The sequence below is a fragment of the Gekko japonicus genome, unplaced genomic scaffold (genome assembly GCF_001447785.1).
Source record: "Gekko japonicus isolate JY-2015 unplaced genomic scaffold, Gekko_japonicus_V1.1 scaffold1563, whole genome shotgun sequence".
Classification (NCBI taxonomy): domain Eukaryota; kingdom Metazoa; phylum Chordata; class Lepidosauria; order Squamata; family Gekkonidae; genus Gekko; species Gekko japonicus.
This window is the reverse complement of record NW_015175405.1, coordinates 313,116-338,657: the sequence shown is the minus strand read 5'-3', so window position 1 is coordinate 338,657 and position 25,542 is coordinate 313,116. Positions and strand designations below refer to the sequence as shown.

General features: G+C 49.5%; 1 pseudogene; it reads right to left on the bottom strand.

Annotated features, from left to right (window-relative positions):
* LOC107122598 overlaps positions 1-25,542 on the bottom strand; it is a 112,221-nt pseudogene that overhangs the window by 45,983 nt on the left and 40,696 nt on the right.

Below are 25,542 nucleotides of genomic sequence, written 5' to 3'. Positions count from 1 at the left end.
CCCCCGGAGAAAAGGACGGCTCTGGAGGGTGGATTCCAGGGCCTTCTGTTCAGCTGAGGCCTCTCCTCTCCCCAAACCCTGCCCTCCTCACAGTCTGCCCAAAAATCTCCAGGAATCTTCTGGCCTGGAGCTGGCAACCCTAGCCAGGCCTGGCCCCAAGGAGCTCCCCCTCTGAGGCCAAAATGGGCCCTGCCCCTCCCCCCCGCCTTTGTATTGACCCAAACTGAAGCCTGTCTTGGTTGCCTAGCAACAGCCACTGAGGGGAGCCCTGGCTTCAAACTACAGAAGCCCCTTTGATAACTTTTCAGATTTTCTTAAGCTGTCCAGTATATATATTTTTAGATTTCACATTTTCCTGCCAACCTAAGGCCCTTTTGAGGTCTGTAGAAAGGTCTGTCTTGCCTGCTCAGAGCTCCGGTCATCGGATTTGAGTATTTAAAGATATCCTGCTTTGCTATTCACATACAAGATATCAAATAAACACGTCACGGAGAAAGGCAGGGAGAGAACCCTTATTTTGGACGCCCCACTTTTCTATCAGATTATATTTATGTATTTATATTCCATTTTTGTCTGCACTGGGGACCAATATTCCCTCTAAGCTGTGGAGTCTTGTGAGCAAAAATTCTACTTTGTGAGCTACTGGCATTAAAGTCGTGAGCGAGCGATTGTGGCTACTGCATAAATGAGTTTGCTCTGGAGCCATCCTTCCTGAGCTAAGACAAAAATGTGTGAGCCGGAGGCTAAAAAACTGTGAACTGGCCCACACTAACTCAGCTTAGAGGGAACACTGCTGGAGACCCTAAGCAGCTTACATCTTCATCCTCACAACATCCCTACGGGGGTAGGTGAGGCCGAGATGGTGTGACTGGCCCAAGGTCACCCGGTGAGCCACCATGGCAGAGGGAGGATTCGAACCTTGGAGTCAAACACCCCCTTCAATGGGATGAACTCCAGTTCAGAGAGAGGACTTGTCCCATGAAGGGAAGCAGGAGCCCTTGTCTGATCTTGGTTCAAACTCCCCGTTTCTCCTCAGCTGCAGGGGAAGCACTGATGGGTCAGCCTCCAGTGGAAGGGAATGAGCTGGAGTCCTCGGGCATTTTGGGGGACTTGGCTTTACTTTTCGATGCTTTGGGGGCAGAGAGAAAGAGACCCCCCCTCAAAGCACATGATCTCCCCCCCCCTTTCAGAGACAGCTTCCCCCCCTTCCTTACCAGCTATGCAGACTGGGCTCTCCGTGGTGTGGGGGAAGCCTCTCCTCACCCTCTGCCCCCCATGGACTGAACCCTCGGGGGTCCCTTCTGGGGCTCTGACCTCATCGAGGGAGGGGTGGGCAGGCAGCAGCCCCAGCAGTGGGAGGCAGAATCCGACCCCCAGGAGTGGCCAGGCAGGAAGGTGGGGGGTCCTTGAGGGTTCTCAGCCGGGCTCCCCCCCACATCTACCCCCTCCCCCTCTGGAGACCCCCAGGCCAAGGAAGGGGGGGGGAGTCTGGAGGATTTCACAGCCTGCCCGGCTTTCCTTCATTTTGCTGGGCCTGGGATAAATTAAAAAAAAGCCCAGGGAGGGGAGGGACCACCAACCTGGACGCTTCTTCCCAGTCCTCCTGATCCTCAAACTCCCCGTTTCTCCTCAGCTGCAGGGGAAGCACTGATGGGTCAGCCTCCAGTGGAAGGGAATGAGCTGGAGTCCTCGGGCATTTTGGGGGACTTGGCTTTACTCCCCTCAAAGCACATGATCTCCCCCCCCCTTTCAGAGACAGCTTCCCCCCCTTCCTTACCAGCTATGCAGACTGGGCTCTCCGTGGTGTGGGGGAAGCCTCTCCTCACCCTCTGCCCCCCATGGACTGAACCCTCGGGGGTCCCTTCTGGGGCTCTGACCTCATCGAGGGAGGGGTGGGCAGGCAGCAGCCCCAGCAGTGGGAGGCAGAATCCGACCCCCAGGAGTGGCCAGGCAGGAAGGTGGGGGGTCCTTGAGGGTTCTCAGCCGGGCTCCCCCCCACATCTACCCCCTCCCCCTCTGGAGACCCCCAGGCCAAGGAAGGGGGGGGGAGTCTGGAGGATTTCACAGCCTGCCCGGCTTTCCTTCATTTTGCTGGGCCTGGGATAAATTAAAAAAAAGCCCAGGGAGGGGAGGGACCACCAACCTGGAGGCTTCTTCCCAGTCCTCCTGATCCTCCTTGTAACTGCTGCGGTGTCTATGGCAGCCCCGGAAGACTGAGGGCAGCCAATCAGAAGCCCTGCCTGACAAAGGCCCTGCCCAGGTTCTGGGAAGCTTGGCGGGTGCCGTGGAAACTATTGGTGGGGGCCATGTTGGGGAGCCCCTAAACCTCTTGAGCATGTGGGGAAGCCATAATCTCCACCAAACCTATAATTCCCAATCTTTCCCCAAACATTCCTCTATTTTTGGGGAGTATTCCACCACCACCACCCAACCCCCATATCTGACAAGTTACTACCAAAGCAACAGCAACGTCAGTGTATTGAGAATGAGTGTTTGGAGCTCATTAGGTGTCCTTGCTGGAAAACTTCACAGAAAAGTTTCAAGACATCACTTCGAGCACTGGGAAAGGTTTTGAGGCAGGGCTTTCGAAAACTGGTTTGGGCTCAAGAGAAAGGCCGGCCATTACTTACAATACAAGAATTTCCCAGAAGTTTTTAGAAATAAATCTTAGCAATCATTTTTTTGGGGGGTGATGTCACTAAATTTGCATTTTTCTAGCCCTTTTGAAAATAAATGTGCTTGAAACAGGGAAAGTTCTTCAGTTCCTGAAGGTTTCCCTTCCCATCAAAGAGCGGGAAAATATCCGGAAGATGCAGGCCCCATGGGTCTCTCCTCAGTTCCCCCCGTTGGCAGGGCATAATGCCAGATCGATGAGGAATAAATCTGTGTTCCTGTCAGGTGGAAGGGAACAGGACTGATTTAACTTGCGTGACTGAGACCTGGGCAGATTGAAAAGATGGAGTTTATCTGACTGAGTACTGGGGAGGAGGAAGGGGATTGGTTATCACTCTCCATCAATCTATTTAACACATGGAATTTACTGCCACAGGAGCTTCAAGAGGGAATTAGATAAGCATATGGAGCAGAGGTCCATCAGTGGCTATTAGCCACAAGGTATAGATAGGAACTCTCGGTCTGGGGCAAGGGATGCTCTGTCTTCTTGGTGCTTTGGGGGGGGGCAACAGTGGGAGGGCTTCTAGCGTCCTGGCCCCACTGCTGGACCTCCTGATGGCACCTGGGGTTTTTTGGTCACTGTGTGACAGAGTGTTGGACTGGATGGGCCACGGGTCTGATCCAACATTGGCTTCTCCTACGTTCTTATTCTCTTCTGCTCTTATGTGGAGGAGAGCCAGTGTGGGAAAGTGTTTAGAGTGTAGGACTCGGCTTCAAGAGATCCAGGTTCAAATCCCCACTCTGCCATGGAAGCTTGCTGGGTGACATTGGGTCAGTCCCTCTCTGTTAGTCAGCCTAGTCCACCTCACAAGGTCATTGTAAAGTTAAAATAAAAGAGAGAACAATGTAAGCTCCCTCTGGGAAGAACGTTGGGATATACATAAAGTAAATAACCACAAAGCACAGTTAGTATTTTCAGAGGCTCTGAGTGCACACTTTTGAGCACACCGACCAATCCTGGGTTCGTGGGTCAGATGAGGCGTTCTGCTGGCTTAGCTGCAGCCGAGCCCACAGTGGGGGCCCTTTCTGAGCTGGGAGATCTGGCCTCAGGCCTGGTGCTGGAGGCACTACTGATTAGTTGTCCTTATCCTTCGCTGTGCATGCCGAAGGCACCCTGTGTGTGGGCCAATAGAGAATTTTGTAGTCTTCTTGGCCACTGTGGAGCTTAGCCAGGTTAGGATGGCTCCAACTCATGATGGAAGACATACTCCTCAGGACATAAGAAGAGCCTTGCTGGATCAGACCAGCAGTCCCTCTAGCCCAGCAGCTTGTCTCACGCAATCCATTCCTCTGGATGGCACAGAGGCCGAGGCCTTCCTAGGGTTGTCAAGTGCCCCCTGGCCACCGACGGGGGATGGGGAGGGGTAGGGTTGCCAGGTCCAGGCTGGGAAACTCCTGGAGATTTGGGGGTGGAGCCTGGGGAGGGAGAAGGACCTCGGTGGGGTACAGTGCCACAGAGTACGCCCTCCAAAGCATCCATTTTCTCCAGGGGGACTGATCTCTCTAGTCTGGGGATGAGCTGCAGGCTTTGGAAGGCATTTGCCCTGCTGCCTCTGGAGCCTTTCTCTTGGTACGTATCACCAAAGAGATCTGAAGGAACACAGACCACCCCCAGTCCAGGGGGAGAGAGAGAAATTGCAGACTGCAGCAGACAACAGAGGCTACAGAGAGGCTGCATAGCCCTTTTATGGCAACCTCATAGGGTTGAGAGCCAGTTTGGTGTGGTGGCTAAGAGCGGCAGACTCTAATCTGGGAGAACCGGGATTGATTCCCCACTCTTCCACGGGCAGCTGCTGGGTGACCTTGGGTCACTCACAAGTTCTCTCAGAGCTCTCTCAGCCTCACCTACCTCACAGGGTGTCTGTTGTGGGGAGAGGAAGGGAAGGAGAGAGTAAGCCGCTCTGAGTGAAGGCATCCTATCTCATTACCAATGGTGATTTCCCCACGCCTACTTCCCTTCTAGGAGCTGCGGTGGCTTAAGTGGTTAAGACGCTGAACTGCAGGTTGTGGAAGGTCAGTAGTTCAGCAGTTCGAGACCCGGGTGCCGCATGATGGAGTGAGCTCCCATCTCTAGTTCCAGCTCCTGCCAACCTAGCAGTTCGAAAGCAAGAAATTGCAAGTAGATAAATAGGTACCACTTCGGTGGGAAGGTAACAGCGTTCCGTGCGCCTTGGTGTTTAGTCAGGCCGGCCACATGACCACGGAAACGTCTTCGGACAGCGCTGGCTCTTCGGCTTTGAAACGGAGATGAGCACCGCAACCCTAAAGTCGGATTCGACTGGCTTTCGAGCAAGGGAACCTTTACCTTTTTTACTTCCCTTCTGCATATCACACTTAATCCAATCATGCCTGGTATTGTCATTCACCTGCTATGGTCATTTGGCTGCTAATGTCATTCGGCTTCTGAAATCACGCCAATCAATAGGACAGATGGACTCACATTCCAGCTGTATCTGAATAAGTGAACAGTGACGCATGAAAGCTCATCCCCTGCCACAGATTTTGTTAGTCTTTAAGGTGCTCCTGGACTCTTGCTTTTTTCTACCGGTACAGACAGACGAACACAGCTACCCATCTTGATCTAATTATGGAACCATCTTCATCCTCATTCATAGCCCAGCTTTCTCTAGTAATCTCTAGGGAGATTACTAAATATTTGAAAAGCCATTAAATCGGACAGCAAAGACAATGCAGCAGGAAGAGGCTTACAGAAGTGGAAAAACAATGCCGTGAAAACTGGTTGAAGGCATGACACATGCCATAATGAAAAAAGGTGTGTCATGAATTATTTTATTTGCACCCAGTCTAGAGAGCTACACTGAATCAGTTCTCGGGGAGTTAGACCCTAACAAGAAGAGGGACCCGTGATACGGAGGGGGGGGAGAATCCCCCCTGCTCCTGCGGCGAGGCCTGAGTGACCTCCAGCTGCCAGCCTGCCGCAGTCCCCAGAGCGTTCTCTGCTCCTGTGCAGGAAACGCTCTTTTACTTTTGGGGGGATTTAAATATCCCCTGCATATTTTCCCAAGTTTTCAGATTTTTCTGCACATCTGGGGATTGCCCCAAGTGTGCAGGAAAATCGCCCTGCCCCCCAAGTGCCCCCGATGTGCGGATTTAGATATCCACACGGAGGGGGCAACTTGGCTATTAGATATATAGATTGGGTGAGCACAGCGGTGATTCCCTGAATATGATCTGCTGAGGAATCTCTCTGATGGAGACTTCTCTCTCACAGTACAAGTCAGGGGAAGTTTTGCCTCCAGAACAAGCAGAGAATATCTTTGCGTTCATGATCTTTTTTTTGGAAAGCATCACTCTTCTCATTAGGCAAGAATTTGAATTTTAAAAGGCGCAATTAATTCTATAAAACTAGAATACACGCATGCCATAAAATTTGGGTCTCCTAACATTTTTTAAACTTAGCTTAAACTTAGCTTCTTCAAAAGGAAATCATTTCATTGCTGTAAGACTAAGGTAAATCAGGTTTCAGCCTGCTATGTCAAACGGAAAGATCACTGCACAATATATGCTCACCCATTATAAGGTTTCCTTTGACTGGGAGCCTTTGGCGGGAAGCCTTGCATTGAGAAGAAACTTTCAACTTTTTTGCCAGTGGGGGCAGATCTGTTGCCCCAGTCTTGAACGGATAATCAGAAGTTGATATCTGGTTATATTATGTGTGAGCTTTTTCCCATACTCCAAGCATTTATATTTTCGACCCCTTTTGAAATGCCAACCCAAATTTAGTATCTGAGAAAAGGTTTTGCCAAAGCGTGAGCAGCTATCTGGTTTCCCCCTCAACATTTTCCCCCTCAACCTTGCCTTTCCTCTTGACTGAAGGCAGCTCACAGATACTAATTCAAACAGTAAAGGTTAAAACTAAATAAACCACCCAAGTACCTCCCTTGCCCATGGTCAGAGGTGATGAGGATCACTGCCCTATTTCCTGGGCCATCCCTGGCACGTCTCCTGCTTTCCCCCACTGTAGCTCCAAACTGCGCTACTTTCAAGGAAGCTCACCCAACACCCTGCCCCAATCGCAAGCCAAACTCAGTCAAACTGAGAACTGTGGAGTCCCTGACATCACGCCAACCTGGTGTCCAGAGGTGGCCTCGGCACCCCTGGAGAGGGCCATCCAGAGCAGCCTACCTGGCAATGCCCCACGTACAGCAGAATTTGGCCCCAGCCCTGTGGGGTGACACAGCAGGGAAGTCCACCCTCTAGGAGGAAGACATCACTGGGACGCCCAACCCAGCATGGTCAGGTGAGAGAGGAATTCCCACCACATGCAGTGGTCTGGAGGCTCAATGCCCTGGCAGTAGCAAGCTGGAGAAGGCAGGGCAGCCGTTAAAGAGAAGTGGAGGGTGAGGCAGGAGGCCGGCCTAGCCCAGTTGCACCGACTGGCAATTGTTCCTGCCAATCAAGTCAGGAGGGTGTGGCAACCCTAGGCGGGGTACGAAGAGGAAGAGGCCATCGTACCCGAAGCAGTATCCCTCCTAAGGGCCAGGGGTTCAGGCCTGGGAGGAGACATTAGCTCTCCTGATAGCTAAAACTGGCTACAGTGGAGGGTAGAAGAAAGAGAAAGGGGAGACCTAGAGTGCAGCTACCCCCTCCCCTCCCCAGTCTGAGGCCTGCTGAGGTCTCCAAGGGGGACTCTGGAAGGTGTGTTGCCCCTGCCTGACCCTGATGGTGTGAAAGATATTCCCACTAACCAGATTGCAAGATACAGCTGGCCGTCTCCCACTCCCGGCTGTAGCCCTCTGCTGCTGGTCTTCACTCCAGCAGGAGCAAAAGGGGGGGGGGTGAGGCGACATCACTTCTGGTTGTATCTGGGAGGGATGAAGCCACAGCCCTCAGTTTCCAAGACCTGGCCCAGGCTGTTCATGATATGACGTTCTGGAGGTTATTCACTCATTCATACATAGGATCACTGTAAGTCAAAACAGCCTTAACTGCACATAACACATTCGAGCAGGTCCTGTTAGCCTGGGGCCTAATGTTCATACAGCTTCTCACTAAAATAAATCATCATAACACATATTTATTGATGTTGACATAAGATTATCCAGACATCAGAAAACAGGCTCAGAGTTGTTACCAAGAGACAATAAATGAAAACCAATAGAAGTGTCCAAACATATTAAAACAACAGGGCAGAAAATATCAATTAGTTGGAGCATTTGAGAGCTGGCAGAAGGCAGTGTTTTTATCTGCATTGGTTTGTTGACGGGAAGTGAGAGAGCTACACTCATAGAAACTTTGTCCACATTCTGAGCACCGTTATGGTTTTTCTCCTATATGAATTCTTTGATGGAAAGTGAGGTTGGAACTGTGACTGAACCTTTTCCCACACTCTGAACACTAATATGGTTTCTCTCCTGTATGGGTTTTTTGATGGGAACTGAGGGAGCAACTCTCACTGAAACTCTTTCCACACTCTGAGCACTGATAATGGTTTCTCTCCTGTGTGGATTCTTTGATGGGAAGTGAGGTTTGCACTCTGATTGAAGCGCTTTCCACACTCTGAGCACTGATACAGTTTCTCTCCTGAATTGATTCTTTGATGGGAGGTGAGGTTTGCACTATGACTGAAGCTCTTTCCACACTCTGAGCACTGATATGGTTTCTCTCCTGTATGAATTCTTTTATGGCGAGTGAGGTTTGCACTATGACTGAAACTCTTTTCACACTCTAAGCACTGATACGGTTTCTCTCCTGTGTGGATTCTTTGATGGGAAGTGAGGTGTGCACTCTGATTGAAGCGCTTTCCACACTCTGAGCACTGATACGGTTTCTCTTCTGAATGGATTCTTTGATGGGAAATGAGGTTTGCATTATGACTGAAGCTCTTTCCACACTCTGAGCACTGATATGGTTTCTCTCCTGTATGCAATCTTTGATGGGAAGTGAGGGAGCCACTATCGAAGAAACTTTTTCCACACTCTAAGCACTGATACGGTTTCTCTCCTGTGTGGATTCTTTGATGGGAAGTGAGGTTGGAACTGTGACTGAACCTTTTCCCACACTCTGAGCACTGATATGGTTTCTCTCCTGTATGAATTCTTTGATGGGAAGTGAGGTTTGCACTATGAGTGAAGCTCTTTCCACACTCTGAGCACTGATATGGTTTCTCTCCTGTATGGATTCTTTGATGGCGAGTGAGGGAGCGACTGTCACAGAAACTCTTTCCACAGTCTGAGCATTGATATGGTTTCTCTCCTGTATGAATTCTTTGATGGGAAGTGAGGTCTGCACTATGACTGAAGCTCTTTCCACACTCTGAGCACTGATACAGTTTCTCTCCTGTGTGGATTCTTTGATGGGAAGTGAGGTTGGAACTGTGACTGAACCTTTTCCCACACTCTGAGCACTGATATGGTTTCTCTCCTGTATGAATTCTTTGATGGGAAGTGAGGTTTGACCTATGAGTGAAGCTCTTTCCACACTCTGAGCACTGATATGGTTTCTCTCCTGTATGGATTCTTTTATGGCGAGGGAGGGAGCCACTGTCACAGAAACTCTTTCCACAGTCTGAGCATTGATATGGTTTCTCTCCTGAATGGATTCTTTGATGGGAGGTGAGGGCAACCCTCTCATGGAAACTCTTTCCACACTCTGAGCCCAGAATCTTGTTCTCCCAAACATCTCCTGAAGAAATAAAAGGAGCAGAATGAAGTGATAGGAAGGAAGACCTCTACATTACTCATCAGGAAAGATAACACATTTCTTATTATAGAGAAAAGTATTGTTTTAGGCCAACTTTTAAACAATAAGGAGGTGGCAGATCCCAGCCGGCACAGATATGAACCAGAGATACTTTAACTTCCCCAGATGTATTCCTAGTTAGCCGCAATGGTGATACTAATTGAGCCTCAAACTGTACTGCATGGAACAATAAATAGTTGTCATGTTTTGTTCGTTTTTTATCTGAAGCAGTACTTGAAGAAGTGTGTATGTACATGAAAGCTTATACCCAGAATTAAACATTGTTGGTCTTAAAAGTGCATTTTGTATCATTTTGTATCAATAAAGTTATCATTTTGTTTTCTAATGTTTGTAATCTGCCTTCAGACTCTGCAACAAATTCTGGGTATCAATAAAACAAGGACATGGTAAGAGAAAACAATTTCTCTCTTAAACTCAAAGCCTCTATCTAGAGATGGTGCTTGATGCATCTCTGTAAGACTGCTCGGGGACTTCTTCAGATCAGCCTGTCCTGTAACAGTCTTGTCATTACATCCCCTCTTTTCTTGCTAATTTTGCTTGATTTCCTGCAGGCAAAAGGGCTCCCATGAAACATCTAACCATCTACCTGCTGACTGAGAGTCTTCTGTGGAGCTCTGGAGAAAGAGGCCTTCTTCCTTCAGCCAGGAGATAAGGCTAGGTGTGGAACCCTGGTGTCCTCCTGAAGAAAAAAAAATAAGGATAAGGAACTGCCCGAATCAGACCACAGGTTCATCCTGCCCAGCACTGACGACCCCAACTGCCTCTGTCTCTCCAAGGTCTCAGGCAGAGAGGGGCACTTCCAAGCCTCTCTCTTTGAGATCTTTCTTAGCTAAAGATCTTGAGGATGGAATTGGGAATCTTCTGCAAAAAAGGTGGTCCAACCCCAAGCTCTGTCCCTTTCCCAGAACCACCCCTTATTTCTTTTACTCTGTATTAGAATATTATTTGGTGAATCCAAACCTTCTTGCCTGCAACATGGTCTAGACAGCATCACTCTGATCTTTACACAAGTAAAATGGAACTCATGCAAGGCTACAAAGCCCCGGGTTCAATCCCTGGCACATCAAGTCAAGAGGAGTCCTGAAAATTGGTCCAAGAAAGGCCTCGACATTAAGTCTTGGCCAGTTGCTCATAGTGCTGGGTTTGAAAGGGATGTGCTGGCTTCTACCCACTCGCAAGTTGGCCTCAGCCACACTGTTATTCCCCCACCCCCTTGAAACCCTCCGTCTGTAATATGGGTCAGTTATGGTGGCCGACCATGCAGGGTTCTTAAAGAACTGCACTATGATCCATACAAGGCATGATGAGCTCCCAAAAACGCCTCATAAATTGGCAACAGTCTTGGATCTGACATGGAACCAAATAAAAAGGGGGGGGGGGACTGAACCCAAAATGTAGCTGCAGTCTAAGAGGGTCAAGCTAACATATAAATTATATTAAAAAGTACAAATATTTATTAGGGTATACACATAACTAAAACATACATGCGGTTAAAAGAAATAGTCTAAATATCAGACTGTTAAAGCTTATATCACCAAAGCTGATAATTATACATATCCAATTGATGGGTATAACTTATGACCTAAGGACCATATGCATTTTGGCCCCTTTGGGCCTTCCTCAGTGGTCAATATTCTTTATTTTACAATGACACACATCCAGAAATACATGCATAAAGAATTTTGTATATATATATGACCAGATGTTGCTTTCTGAAATTGTTGAAAAAAGAAGGAAAAAAGCCAGATTATTATATATCAAATGTATATAGTAAATATATGCAATAATTATTTTAAAAAATAATAAGACATTTTTAGAAGAACAAGAAGAGATTGATTTATACCCCGCCCTTCACTACCCAAAGGTGTCTTAGAGCGGCTTACAAATTCCTTTCCCTTTCCCTCCCTACAACAGACACCCTGTGAGGTAGGTGGGGCTGAGAGAGCTCTTGACAGAAACTGCTCTTTTTCAAGGACAGCTCTTATCAGAACTATGGCTTGCCCAAGGTCATCCAGCAGGTGCAAGTGGAGGAGTGGGGAATCAAACCTGGTTCTCCCAGATTAGAGTTCGCGCACTTAACCACTACAGCAAACTGGCTTTTACTGGGCACCCTCCCAGTCCCAGGTAGACCAATTGTTTCTGGATGTGGGTCAGTTTTGGAACCGATGGCCCAATATTTGGACATTTTTCTCAAGCCCTTTGTTCAAACCACGCACTTATATTTAAGAGATACCCTGGATTTCCTCAACCATGTAGATGTAGTGTCTTTGTATACTAACATTCCACAAGATGAGGCCTTGGATGTTTTATGGGGGGCATTAGATAAAAGGACGGAGCAGCCCATCCCCCCTACATCATTCCTCTACCACATTGCTTTTAACCGTACGTATGTTTTAGTTATATGTACACCCTAATAAATATTTGCATTTTTAAAATATAATTTATATGTTAGCTTGACCCTCTATCACGGAACCACCAGATCAGGGCTCCCCTCTCTGGAAAGAGACTTAAGAAAATGGCTGGCCAGGAAAACCAGAGGAGGAAGAGCCAGGGCTTCTTTCTTACTAAGCTTTCCCCACTTCCTCCATGGACAAAAATAACAAGAGAAATCTGCCCCCTAAGGTAGCATCAAAAGGATTCTTACCCACAGAGACCACCATCCCATAATTTTCCAGCATGACCTCCCAGTATAGCGCTCTCTGGCCCAGATCCAGCAAGGCCCATTCCTCCGCGGTGAAGCACGCGGCCACCTCCTCAAAAGACACTCGCCCCTGGAATCAGAAAACACTTTCCTTCCTCATGAATCCAGATAGACAGGCTGTGTCTAAGCATGTGACCAGGACCTCCCACCCACCCACCCACCAGGAGATGAAGACAATGAAGATGATTTCTGGCAGGTTCACCGCTTTAAGGGGGAAGCCCAGAGCAGATCACACCAGGGACCCTTTGCAGCCCCCAAAGTCAAGGACAGGAGAGGAGTCCTCTAGAGGCTGGAACTGAGGAAAGAACCTCCAAATTGACCCCTGCAGACCACCCTCCCACAGGAATCTTTCCCATACCTGAGCCAGGTGCCCGGCCATTGGCTCCACTGCAGCATAAGAAGGAGATGATCCAGGCAGGTTCTCTGATGTCATTTTGCTGTCTGCCAGGGGAGAAAAGGTGGGCCAGTGATTTGCATCTTTCTCCTCCTGAAGTCTGAGGAGTTCCCCTTCAGAGGGGGGGGCCCCTCCATCCCCAACTCCCCCTCTGTACAGAAAAGATCTCTTTCGAGGCAGTCTGTCTCCAACCTCCAACAAAATCCTTGGAAAAGGAGTGGGGAGTAAGCCCTGGAAAACAGGGTGATCCAGACTGGATCGAAGGGCGAGGTGCTCAAGAGGCTGATATTCCCCCTGGATTCCCAGATGCTCTGGGGGAGACAGAGATCTCAGCGGTGGAATGCTAGACCCTGCCGACCAAGCCCCATGAGGAAAGGCTGAGGGACTTGGGAATGTTTAGTCTAGAGAAGAGGCGTTTGAGGGCTGTCACTTAGAGGAGGGCAGGGAGGTGTTCCTGTTGGCAGCAGAGGGTAGGATTTGCAATAAAGGGTTTAAATCAAGGGTGGGTGTCAGCAAGCTGCCAAATTGGTTTCTGTTTCCCTACCCATGCACATGCCTCTCCCTACACCCATGCACATACCTTTCCCTGTGTTTAATTGCTTACCGCTGTAATGCACCACATATCTTTCAAGGCCGCAGGAGGAGTAGCGGGATAGCTTTGGCTTTGCTAGGATTAGCTGTGGGAAGCTTGCCTTGTTTTGCTTTTGGGGACGGTTGGTTCTCAAGCCTCCTGGCGCGCGGGGGTACCATCCTAGAGCGCGCGGGAACCATCCCAATTGGTTATCAATGCTTTGAATGTACTATAACCCTATATGCGCATAGCTGGACCCTCATTCCTAACAGTGTTCCTGTCCATGTACCTATGGCTTCAATAAAAGTATAACCTTCTAGTAAGCGTGTACTTCGTTGCTGCTGTGGGACCTGACATTCTGTTAGGAATCCTTCATTCCTCATCTCAGCACATCTATCGATCTCGATATGAGTGACGGAGAGGGGAAACTACCCATTCCCGATGGTGAGGAGCCAGGGAAGCCGGACAAAGGGGAGGACCCCCCGGTAACCACGGCGTCGGTACCGGTGACTACCCAGTCACCAGCATCCGTCCCGGGGGGGGGCGATCCCGAAGAAAGTCACGACGTCCCTGTTCCTGACCCCTCAAGGCTCACGATACCGAGCGGGGCCCAGCAGCTGACCCAGTCAAAGCTGGAGCCAGTTTGATGCGGATACTACGAGAGAGTCCTACTCGCACCTGGTGGGAGCCTTGAGAGACAGTTTATATGACAGAGGATTGGCGGCAGGCCCAGGTCTACCCTCCCTGGGAGCCCAATTTAAATCGATAGTTCCACCATGGGTGACGGATCGATCGAAGGCCAGGAGTGCCCGGGCGTCCCTGGAAGAGGGACTGATGGAACATGTTGAAACAGCTGACTGAAACAGTCAGCAACTTCAGCAGAATTTGGAAGACGGGATACAAGCCATCCCAGAATTGGTCACATGAACGATCGAAGAGGCGTTAGAGCGGAGGCAGCCGGTGGGTGCGGTACCGGGGGGACAGCCGATACCGGGGCCTGGGGTGCCTGGCCAGCCGGGAGTGCCTGGCCAACCGGTCCCGATACCTGCTCCAAGACCGCCAGATGTTCCAGCACCGGCACCGAGGCCAGCCAGCCCACGAGGACAGACTACCCCACGCCCGAAAGACCTGATTGAGGCTACGTTTGATGGCAACCCCGAGAAGCTCTTGTACTTTGTAGTGAGAGTGCAGAAATTCGTGGATCGCTCAGGCCACCTGTTCCCAGATGACAGCAGCAGAATCGACGTGGTGGCTGCAAGACTCAGAGGGGCCGCAGCAGCATGATACATGGGGCTCCACAACACAAGGCCCCCCGAACGTACAGACATATTTGCCTTTATGTGGGCGCTGCGAGCCCAATTCGAGGATCAGAATGCAGGACCAAGAGAACGAGCGTATTTGCGCACCTTGAAGCAAGGCCGCAGAACGGTCTGTGAGTACACTGCCGAATTCAAGCTCCACACGGCCAAGTTGCCAAATTGGCCAGATAACGTGCTAGCAGAGATGTACCGGGTCAGCCTGAACGCAGAGATCTGTCAGACCCCACAGCAGGCAATGAAGTACACACTTGCAGGAAGGTTTTACTTTATTGAAGCCATGAAGTACTTAGAACAGTTTCTCTGTTCAGAATAACGAGATGTGCGTTTGACAGGTAGGATAAAGCAGGTTCATAATTACACTAGCCAATAGATATGGTTCCCGCGCCCGCTCAGGAGACACATCGCACGGCCAAACCCTGAGAAGCAACGGTTCTATACAGTTAAACAATTAGTCTATTTCCACACTACTGTTCATTAAAGACTAAGCAATAACCCTCCTGCCGCTCACCACCTGTGGCCTTGAGTTGATAACATTCCATCAAAGCAATACTAGCGTACATAGAAAGGAATGCAGCTGAGAAGAAGATGAGCGCATGAGAGTGAGGGTAGACATGCGCATAAGAGCAGATACATTCATAGTGGCTGGGGGGGGTTAGGCATACATAATACACATAGGAAAGATACATTGGCAGCTTGCTGACAAGATCAGAGAAACTGTACTAAGGTCAGTGGACCCTATCTCCCTGATGGCATGGATGCAAGAAGCGGAGAGTGCTGAAAATCGTCTGCAGATGCTAAGACTGGACATCGGGGCAGCTGGGGGAAAGTCAACCCCTCTCCCCCCGAAAGCCAAACCACCCCGCCAACCAGACGCAATGAGGGAGCAACAAATGCGCCAAGGCTTGTGTCTAAAATGCGGGGAATGAGGGCACTTCGCGGTCGACTGTGGACAACCAGGGCGTCGGGAGAAAGCCGAAGTGGGGAAAGCCCATCCCAGCACTCCGGTGAAGAAACTAACGGGGAAACTGAAATTCGCTAAAGTGCTCCAAGCCTCCCCTGAAGAGGACGAAGGAGACTCGAGTGGGGAGGACCCAGAGCCGGCGGGAAACCGATTGGTCCTGCTGTAGATGGCGCGAAATGGCAGGGCATTTCCATGGAAGCGCCAAAAACAACCCTTGGACACTTACCGTGAGGGGTCCTTCTCCTCTGAGGATAGGAGGACATCTCCATGGGTTATTCCCATCATTCCTTAGGGAGGCAGGAAACACTTTTTTCTCCTTCCTGTTGGCGCCTTGGGAATAGCCCAGCCCCTCAGTTCTGGGACTCCGCAAGCAGTAACGACTATTAATAACAAGAACTTCCCTGTGAACAATATTGAATGAACTGCAAACCAGAAGTTAAGAACTATAATACATACTACCTCTACCTGAAGGTCAGAAGAGGAATACAGTGAAAAAGGTTCTCTTGTTATAAGATGCAAGTAGAAAAAGGTTAACTCCAGCAACAGTAAGTTAAGATTTTAAGGGTAAAAAACGAAGATGAAGGACGGGAGGGCCGAGATGTCCTCCTATCCTCAGAGGAGAAGGACCCCTCACGGTAAGTGTCCAAGGGTCGTTCTCCCTCTGAGGCGGAGGACATCTCCATGGGACCTCCCAAAGCAGTGTCCCCTTTTATTTGGGTGGGTTCTCATCTTCGAAATTATGTGGTAGAATGTGCTGGTGTACTCTACGTCCGAACGCCGCGTCAGCCAATGCGAAGACGTTCAATTTGTAATGTCGAACAAAAGTGGAGACAGAGGACCATGTTGCAGCTCGACAAACCTCCTCAATGGATGCGCGATTGTCTAGCGCTGTGTTCGTTGAAGCACTACGCAAGGAGTGGGCAGTAATTCCTTTGGGAACTTCCTGACCCTTAGCTTTGTATGCTTCCACAATACACTGTTTCAAAACTTTGCTGATGGAAGACTTTGACATCTTGTCACCCCGTCTTGGTGCTGCAATATTAATGAACATGAATTCATTTTTTCTAATCGTTTCTGTTCTAGAGATATATATTTTCAGTGCACGTTTGACATCTAAGGTGTGCCAAAGCTTTTCTGTGGGGTGGGTCGGGTTAGGACAGAAAGTTGGCAGATAGATCTCTTGGGACCGATGGAAAGACGAAGCCACTTTCGGTGTAAATGTAGGGTCGGTACGAAGTACGACTTTGTCCTTATGAAATACACAAAGGGTTGATTTTACAGACAACGCGCTGATCTCTGAAACCTGCCGTGCCGAAGTTATGGCTACCAGAAAAATGACCTTCATCCTGAGCCATCGCAGCTCAACCTCCCTAAGAGGTTCGAAGGGAGGGTTGGTGAGGGCTGTAAGCACCGTGTGTAACCTCCAAGTGGGAAAACGGTGAATTTGCGGTGGAGATTTGGTCGAAGCGCCCTGTAAAAACAACAAAATGTGAGGATGCTTTGTTATCTTGTAACCTCCCATCAACGGAAGTACTGTTGAAAGTGCCACTATTTGTCTGCGCAGTGTCGAGGGTTTAAGTCCAGAGTCTAATCCATCTTGAAGAAACGAGAGCACCGAAGCTATGGAAGGAGAGAGTGCTGTAACCTTCTTACGCCTGCACCACCGGACAAAAACCTTCCAAGTTGTGTTATAAATTCTGATGGTAGATTGTCTTCTGGAGGCTAGTATAGTGTCCAATACTTGCTGCGAATATCCGTGGCTGGCTAATTGTGACCTCTCAACTTCCAAGCGGTCAAACATAACCACTCTGGGTGCGGATGGTGTATGGGACCCTGGAGAAGCATGTCCGGTTGAGGAGGGAGGGGTAAAGGAGGGAGAATAGCTAGTTCCATCAGTGCAGAGTACCATGGTCTCCGAGCCCACAGGGGAGCCACTAAGATGATTTGTGCCTTCTCCTCTCGAATTCTGCGAATTGTCCTTGGGATCCGTGGAATTGGAGGAAAGGCGTATAGCAGTCCCGGAGGCCAAGGAGCAGTCAGAGCGTCTGTGGCCTCCGCCCTGTGGTGGTAAAACCTCGAAAAGAACCGTGGTAACTGGTGATTCTGCGCCGAGGCGAAAAGATCTACCAGCGGCTGACCGAGTCGCTTCGTTATGAAGTTGAATATCTTCCTGTGAAGAGACCATTCCCCTTCCAGGATGGGTTGTCGACTGAGCCAGTCCGCTTGAATGTTGACCGTTCCCCTGACGTGCTCTGCCCGTATCGATGTTACATTCTTCTCCGCCCAGGTGAAGATTAACATCGCTTCCTGGTGAAGGCGAGATGATCTTGAGCCTCCTTGATTGTTCAAGTACGCCTTCGCCGAGACATTGTCTGTCCGAATCAGAATGTGGCATCCCTGAATCCTGTGACTGAAGTGACATAGGGCAAGCCGAATCGCCCTCAATTCTAGAAGATTGATTTGTAACCGTTGTTCGGTCCTGGACCACTTTCCCTGGACCGGCTGAGATTCCAAGACAGCTCCCCAGCCCGTTAGGCTCGCATCTGTAAATATTTCCGTTGTTGACGTGAGATTCGTGAGATTCGAAATCCTTGTCCACCAGAGAAGGCTCGTTTTGGTCTGCGGGGGAACACATAAGTTCATGGACTTGCGTTGTGCAATCAAAAGCTGGTAAGGTCTTAGAAAGCGCTGGAGTGCTCTTGAGTGAAGACGAGCCCATTGTATTAGATCTATGCAGGATATCATGAGACCTAGAAGCTTGGCCAGGAGCATCAAGGTGACCGAAGGGCTCTGTAACACTGACATGGCCATGTTCCGGATCTTGACTGCTTTGTCTCGCGGCAAAATTAATGCGTTGAGTTTCGTGTCTATGAGAGCCCCCAGATGCTCGATACATTGGGCTGGAAGAAGGCAACTCTTGGGAAGATTGATTACAAACCCGTGGTCTTGTAAGCATTGTAGAGTTAGTCTGGTATTCTGGACGGCTTCTTCCAAGCTCCTTCCTCTCACCAACAGGTCGTCCAGGTAAGGATGGATATGTATGCCCTGCTTTCTGAGATGGACCACCGGGTTGATGAGTAGTTTGGTAAATACTCTCGGTGCCGTGGACAGACCGAACGGAAGTGAGCGATATTGATAGTGGCGACCTCCCACGCAGAAACGAAGATATTTGTGATGAGCCGGGTGAATTGGGACATGAAGGTATGCTTCCTTGAGATCTATGGACGTCAGAAAATCCTCCGGTAAAAGTGTCTCTGAGACGGATCTGAGAGTCTCCATCCTGAAATGGCGTAGTTTGATGAATTTGTTGAGATACTTCAAGTCCAGAATTGCTCTCCACTGGCCATCTCTCTTGGGAACAAGAAACAGGATAGAATAGACTCCGCATCCGATCTCCGAAATAGGGACTGGTTCGATGGCCCTTATTTCTACCAGGTGCTGTAGCGCCTTGTTTATCAGAGACCTTTTTACTGGTGATTTGCTGAAGGGAGAATTCAGGAATCTGTCCGGTGGGATGGAACGAAACTCTATGGTGTATCCCAGAGATACTATTTCCTGTGCCCAAAGATCTGCCTTCATGTCCTTCCAAATTGTTGCAAAATGAAGCAGCCTTGCTCCCACTGGGAGGGCAAGGTAGTCACGCCTGCTTATTTTTTGGGTCACGGTCTCCACGATCGAACTTGTGGAAGTTTGATTTCTGAAATCTGTTGCTGAATGCTCCTCTCCTGTTGGAAGGCTTGGGAGGGCCCCAACTGGTTTTACGCTGATCGGGTCTAAATCTGGATAGTGCGTGTTGGGAGCGAAAGGAATGAGGATTTCTTCGTTCCGTACGACGAAAATTCTTAGGCATAGCCTTCTTTTTATCTCTTGTTTCCACTAGGATTCTATCTAAGGCTTCCCCGAAAAGCAGATTGCCTTGAAATGGATAGGCCGAGACCATTAATTTTGATTGGAAATCGGCCTGCCAACTCCTCAGCCAGAGAAGTCGCCTAGCTACGGCTGTCGATGCTAGAGCCCGGGACGCAAAAGTTAAGATGTCCAGGGTGGCATCTGCAGAGAAGGCTGCGCCCTTTAGTATGCGGGAAGCCCCTTCAAGAGGTCCCCTAGTATTTTCTGGCAAAATCTGTATCAATTTACGGATCCATACTATTGATGCCCTGGATGCAATGGAGGCTGTAGCCGCCGCCCTTACCATCATAGAAATGGCCTCATAGATTTTCTTAAGAGTGGCATCAACTTTCTTGTCTATAGGATCTCGTAAAGACCCCTGGCCGTCCTCGGACACTAGTCCGGATGACTGAATAGCCGCCACGGGGCCGTCTACAGGAGGAACCTGTAGCAGGTCGTTTGCATAAGTTGGCAGGGCATAGAGCTTCTTAACGAAAGTGGGGAACTGCCTGTTAGCTGAGGGTCTGTCCCAGGCCATTCGCAATTGTCTCTCAAAATATTCAGGAAAGGGAAAGACCCCGTGGTCTACTGGTTCCTCAGGAGGGAAAAATTCTGAAAGTCCCGTGGAACGGGATTTAAATTTGGGTCTAGAAGCCTTTTGCTCCTCAGAGTCTGGGGCGTCCTGAATCTCTAATGCTTTAATCGCCTTGGAGAGGAAATAGTGGTACTCCTCAGCTTTGAATAGCCTGGTGGCCTGTTCAGGCATCGGTAATTCCTCTGGCTCACCATCCGAAAGGAACTCCACCTCCTCCCTATTCCCAAGCATAGATATGGAGGAGGTATCCTCCCTGTACCCTTCTCGTCCCGCCTCCTGTGTAAGAGGTGGTCCTACAACAAGCTTTTTGGCCGCCTTAGTGGGCCAGGGGTTTGGGCAGTGGGAGGACGTATAATGGGTAGCTCCCTGACTAGCCTGTGCCACAGTGGAACAAAGGGTAGAAATTCCCTCCTGCATAACCTGACGGAACATTTGTAACATGTCTCCCGGGTTAACCAGGGCCACCTGATCATTAAGACCTCCCTCCCCGGAAGGTATAACAGGCCCAGGGAAGCGCGAATCGGGGGTCTTACTACCACCGGTCGCTGCAGTAGCTCCTAGCAGAAGATCGGCCCGTTCCACAGCACCTCGCGTCGGGGCAATAAAATGGCTGCCGGACGTCTTCGTTTGTCCGATTTTGGCGCGCTCCTCTTCTTCGGTTGCGCGGAGCCGTTTAATAGCGCGCTGTGTTGCCGCCGCCGTCTCTGCTAGGGTAGTCGGGGAGACACAAGCAAGCCCGGAGGGCAAGTTGGACCCACTGTCAGCCGCCGTCGCAGCAATCTCTGCTTCTTCCTCTCCGGAGGAAAAGTCGTTGGAGTGCTCTTCGGCCGACCACATCGTCTCTGGCCGTTTGCACCTCAGCGCTTAATTCACAGCGCGAGTCCTCCTCAGACTTGACTCACGCCGGAGGGACAGGTAGAATAAAAGAAGAATTTAGCAGAAGAGAGCAGGGATTAGAAGTAGATAGTTCAGGAGAAAAAGGAAGGGAAAAGTTTGTAATAAAGAACTCTGTGAAAGGTAGAGCCTAAACTTTCACTGCTGCTCCCTATGAGGCAGGAATAGAACTGAGGGGCTGGGCTATTCCCAAGGCGCCAACAGGAAGGAGAAAAAAGTGTTTCCTGCCTCCCTAAGGAATGATGGGAATAACCCATGGAGATGTCCTCCGCCTCAGAGGGAGAATGGTGAGCGAACCTCCCTCCCTCTTTTTTGTGACTGTCTCTCTATTAAACCCGGCCCTAGGAACTCACGTACGAGCAAAAGCTCTCATTGACTCGGGGTGTAGGAGAGACTTAGCCCCTCAGTTGTGGCAGGTCTTGAGGTGGGGGTGGTGAAACTAGCAGACCCCTTGGTTTTCACCCAGATGGATGGATCACAAATGAAAGACCCTTGCCTATATGAGACAGTACCGCTCAAGATGGGGGCGGGAGACCATTGGGAGGCAAGATCCTTTGTAATCACCCCCTCGGCCCGATTCCCACTAGTTTTGGGAGCTCCTTGGCTGTATGGGCATGATCCCTACGTACTTTGGGAAGAAGGGAGGGTGGAATTCATCTCCCCGCAATGCCATGGCCACAAGGGGGACCCGACGTGGGGGGAAAGCCCCCCCAAGACATTCAGGTAGCCCTACTGACCCAAGAGGAGGTACAGTCATTCCCTCCTGAATACCGGGACTTGTCTAGGGTATTTGGGGAAGAAGAAGCAGATGAACTGCTCCCCCATAGGCATTCAGATTGTAGCATCGAACTGGTGCTGGGGGCTAAGCTACCTAAAGGGAGGATCTATGCCATGGGCCCCGACGAGAAAGAAGAGCTGAGAAAGTTCATCGATAAAAACTTGGCAAGGGGTTTCATACTCCCGGCTTCCTCCCCCTTTGCTGCACCTGTTCTCTTCCGGAAGAAAAAGGATGGTGGCTTAAGACTCTGCACAGATTACCGGGGTTTGCAGTGTCGGCCACCAATGCCTACCCTATGCCATTAATTAAAGACTTGCTAGCGGAAGCGGCAAAGGGGAAAATATTTTCGAAATTGGACTTGCGAGACGCATATTTTCGTGTGTGCATAAAAGAAGGCGATGAACCGAAGACAGTCTTCAATACGCCTTTGGGGCAATTCGAATATCTGGTTATGCCCTTCGGGATTCAAGGGGCCCCAGGGCGTCTTTATGAACTTGATAAATGAAGTGTTACACAAGCATTTATTTAAGGGGGTGCTCGTTTACCTAGATGATATACTTTTATATTCCCCCAACCTCCCCTCCCATGTCTAATTGGCGAGAGAGGTGCTACGTACGTTACACAAGCACAAACTGTTTGCTAAGCTCTCGAAGTGTGAGTTCCACAAAACACACATTGACTTTTTGGATTATCGAATTTCGAACGAGGGGTTGGAGATGGATCCGGGAAAGGTCCGGGATGTCCTGGGGTGGGAAGTCCCTCGAACCCGACGGCAATTACAATCCTTCATCGGATTCGCGAACTTTTATCGTTCCTTTTTGCCGAACTTTGCCCAAATCAGCTTGCCTTTCACGGACCTGTTAGACAAAAGGCAAAGGTCCGGAAGCGGCCAAACCAGGCGTCCCGCTTCCTTGGTTGGCCGAATGCCAGGAGGCGTTTATGTGCTTGAAAGCCCTGTTCACATCTGAGCCTGTGCTGGCTCACCTTGATGAATAAAAAAAGTTTATTGTGCAGACTGATGCGTCAGATGTAGCCATGGGAGGGGCTATCCTTCAAGAGGGGGAAGATGGACTCCTTCATCCCCTTGCTTATGTGTCTAAAAAATTCAATGACTCTGAAAGAAATTGGTCAGTGTAGAAGAAGGAGGCGGGGGCAATAAAACTGGCTCTTTCTACCTGGAGACATTGGCTGGAGGGGGAAGGGTGCCTTTTGAGGTATGGACAGACCACAAAAAACTTGGAAACTCTTAAAACACCTCGCTGCCTAAATGCCAAACAGTTGAGGTGGGCAGATTTCTTTTCTAAGTTTCAATCCACCCTCCACCATTTTCCGGGATTAGCAAACTTGCTGGCAGATGCCCTCTCGCGCCTCCCCCAACATGCCAGTCAGCGGGACGTCATCCTTGACTCGGTTTTCACACCCGCCCAATTGGGGGTGGTGGTGACTACACATAGCCAAGCGGCCAAAATGCAAGCCAACCCACCACCGCCAAACTCCTCCCCCCCCAATGTCAGGGTGGCACAAAAAGTTCAATGCCGCCTTCTCGGAGGAGGATAAGGAACAACTTAAGGGGCGGGGGATTGCGTGCAAAGGGAAAACGGTTGCTGGTACCGAGATCATAAACTGTTCGTGCCGAAATCACTTAGGGGGGAGGTGCTATTGTCAGTTCACGGCTCAAAACTGGCAGGGCACTCAGGATTTGTAAAATCTCTGCAACTCTTACAGAGACAGTTTTGGTGTCTGCACATGCGCAAAGATCTATCAGCGTTTGTACAGTCATGCCAAATATGTGCGATGAGTAAGCCACGGCCAGGGAAAGTCCCGGGACTATTAAAGCCCTTGCCCACGCTCAGTCGGCCGTGGGAGGTCATCTCGATGGATTTTATTACGGATCTGCCCCCCAGTAAATCGATGACTGTTATATGGGTGGTGGTGGACTTCTTTTCCAAACAAGCGCATTTCATCCCCTTTGCTTCCTTGCCGACAGCTAAAGCACTCGCCAAAGCGTTTCTGCTTCATGTTGTACGCCTCCATATGTTGCCGCTTAAGGTGGTATCCGATCGGGGTACACAATTCGTTTCTAAGTTCTGGGGAGAATTAATGAAGATTATGGGGGTGGAGAGGGGTTTGAGTGGAGGGTTGGGCTCTGCAGCCTGGGGATTCAGTGTACGTTTCTACAAAAAATATTAAGATGTTGCGGCCAAGCAGGAAATTGGGATGGAAGTTCATTGGGCCTTTTAAAGTACGTAAAGTTATCAATGTTGTTGCTGTTGATGTTGAATTGCCTAAAAATCTAAGGTTGTTGCACTCTGTATTTCATTTCAGCCTGTTGAAAAGGGACACTGGAGCTTGCCCTTGGCGGGGGGATCCAATGGTTCCACCGCCCATCTTGATTGAAGGAGAGGAGCATTTCGAAATTGCTAAAATTCTGGACTCAAAACGCAAACGTGGAAAACTGTTTTATTTGGTTGAATGGAAAGACTTTGGACCCCAGCACCTCGAATGGGTGGAAGTAGGGGATATTTGGGCCCCTCAATTGATTCGCAAATTCCACCGAGAGTCCCCGGGGAAACCGGGAGATCTCCTGGAATGACTGGGAGACATATGGACTTGTTGGGTGGGAGTTGATTTTGGAGAGGGCAGTATGTCAGCAAGCTGCCAAATTGGTTTCTGTTTCCCTACCCATGCGCATGCCTCTCCCTACACCCATGCGCATACCTTTCACTGCGTTTAATTGCTTACCGCTGTAATGCACCACGTATCTTTTAAGACCGCAGGAGGAGTAGCGGGAGAGATAGCTTTGGCTTCGCTTAGATGAGCCGTGGGAAGCTCGCCTTGTTTTGCTTTTGGGGACGGTTGGTTCTCAAGCCTTCTGGCGCGCAGGGGAACCATCCTAGAGCGCGCGGGAACCATCCCAATTGGTTATCAATGCTTTGAATGTACTATAACCCTATATGCGCATAGCTGGACCCTCATTCCTAACAGTGTTCCTGTCCATGTACCTATGGCTTCAATAAAAGTATAACCTTCTAGTAAGCGTGTACTCCGTTGTTGCTGTGGAACCTGACAGCGGGAAGGTACCAGCTGCATCTTAGGAAAACCTTTTTCCCCAGAAAGAGTTGTGCCACAGTGGAATCAGCTGCCTCGGGAGGTGGTGAGCTCCCCCTCCCTGGCAGTCTTTAAGCAGCGTTTAGACAAACACTTGTCAGGGATGCTAGGCTGATCCTGCATTGAGCAGGGGGTTGGACTAGATGGCCTGTATGGCCCCTTCCAACTCTGTGATTCTATGATTCTATGGATGGATCACTCTGTCTGGGGCAGTGATGCTCTGTATTCTTGGTGCACGGGGGCCACAGTGGGAGGGCTTCTGGAGTTCTGGCCCTGCTGGTGGACTTCCTGATGGCAGCTGAGTTTTGGCCACTGTGTGACACAGAGTGTTGGATTGGATGGGCCATTAGCCTGATCCAACATGGCCTCTCTTACGTTCTCATCAACTGCAATAAAAAAGGCCAATGCTATGCTGGGGATTATTAGGAAGGGAATTGAAAACAATTCAGCCAGTATCATAATGCCCCTGTATAAATCAATGGTGCGTCCTCATTTGGAGTACTGTGTACCGTTCTGGTCACCACACCACAAAAAGGATATTATAGCATTGGAAAAAGTACAGAAAAGGGCAACTAGAATAATAAAAGGGTTAGAACACTTTCCCTATGAAGAAAGGTTAAAATGCTTGGGGCTCTTTAGTTTGGAGAAACGATGGCTGAGAGGTGACATGATCGAAGTTTATAAGATCCTCATCAAAGGCTCCTAAGTAAGCTCAATAGTCACGGGATAAAAGGACAAGTTCATTTGTGGATCAAAAACTGGCTAATTAATAGGAAACAAAGAGTGAGTATAAATGGGCAATTTTCTCAGTGGAGGGTGATAAGCAGTGGAGTACCGCAGGAATCAGTACTCGGTTCGATGCTTTTTAACTTGTTTATAAACTATTTGGAGTTGGGAGTTGGCATAAGAGATAAAATACAACATGTAGCATAGAGCC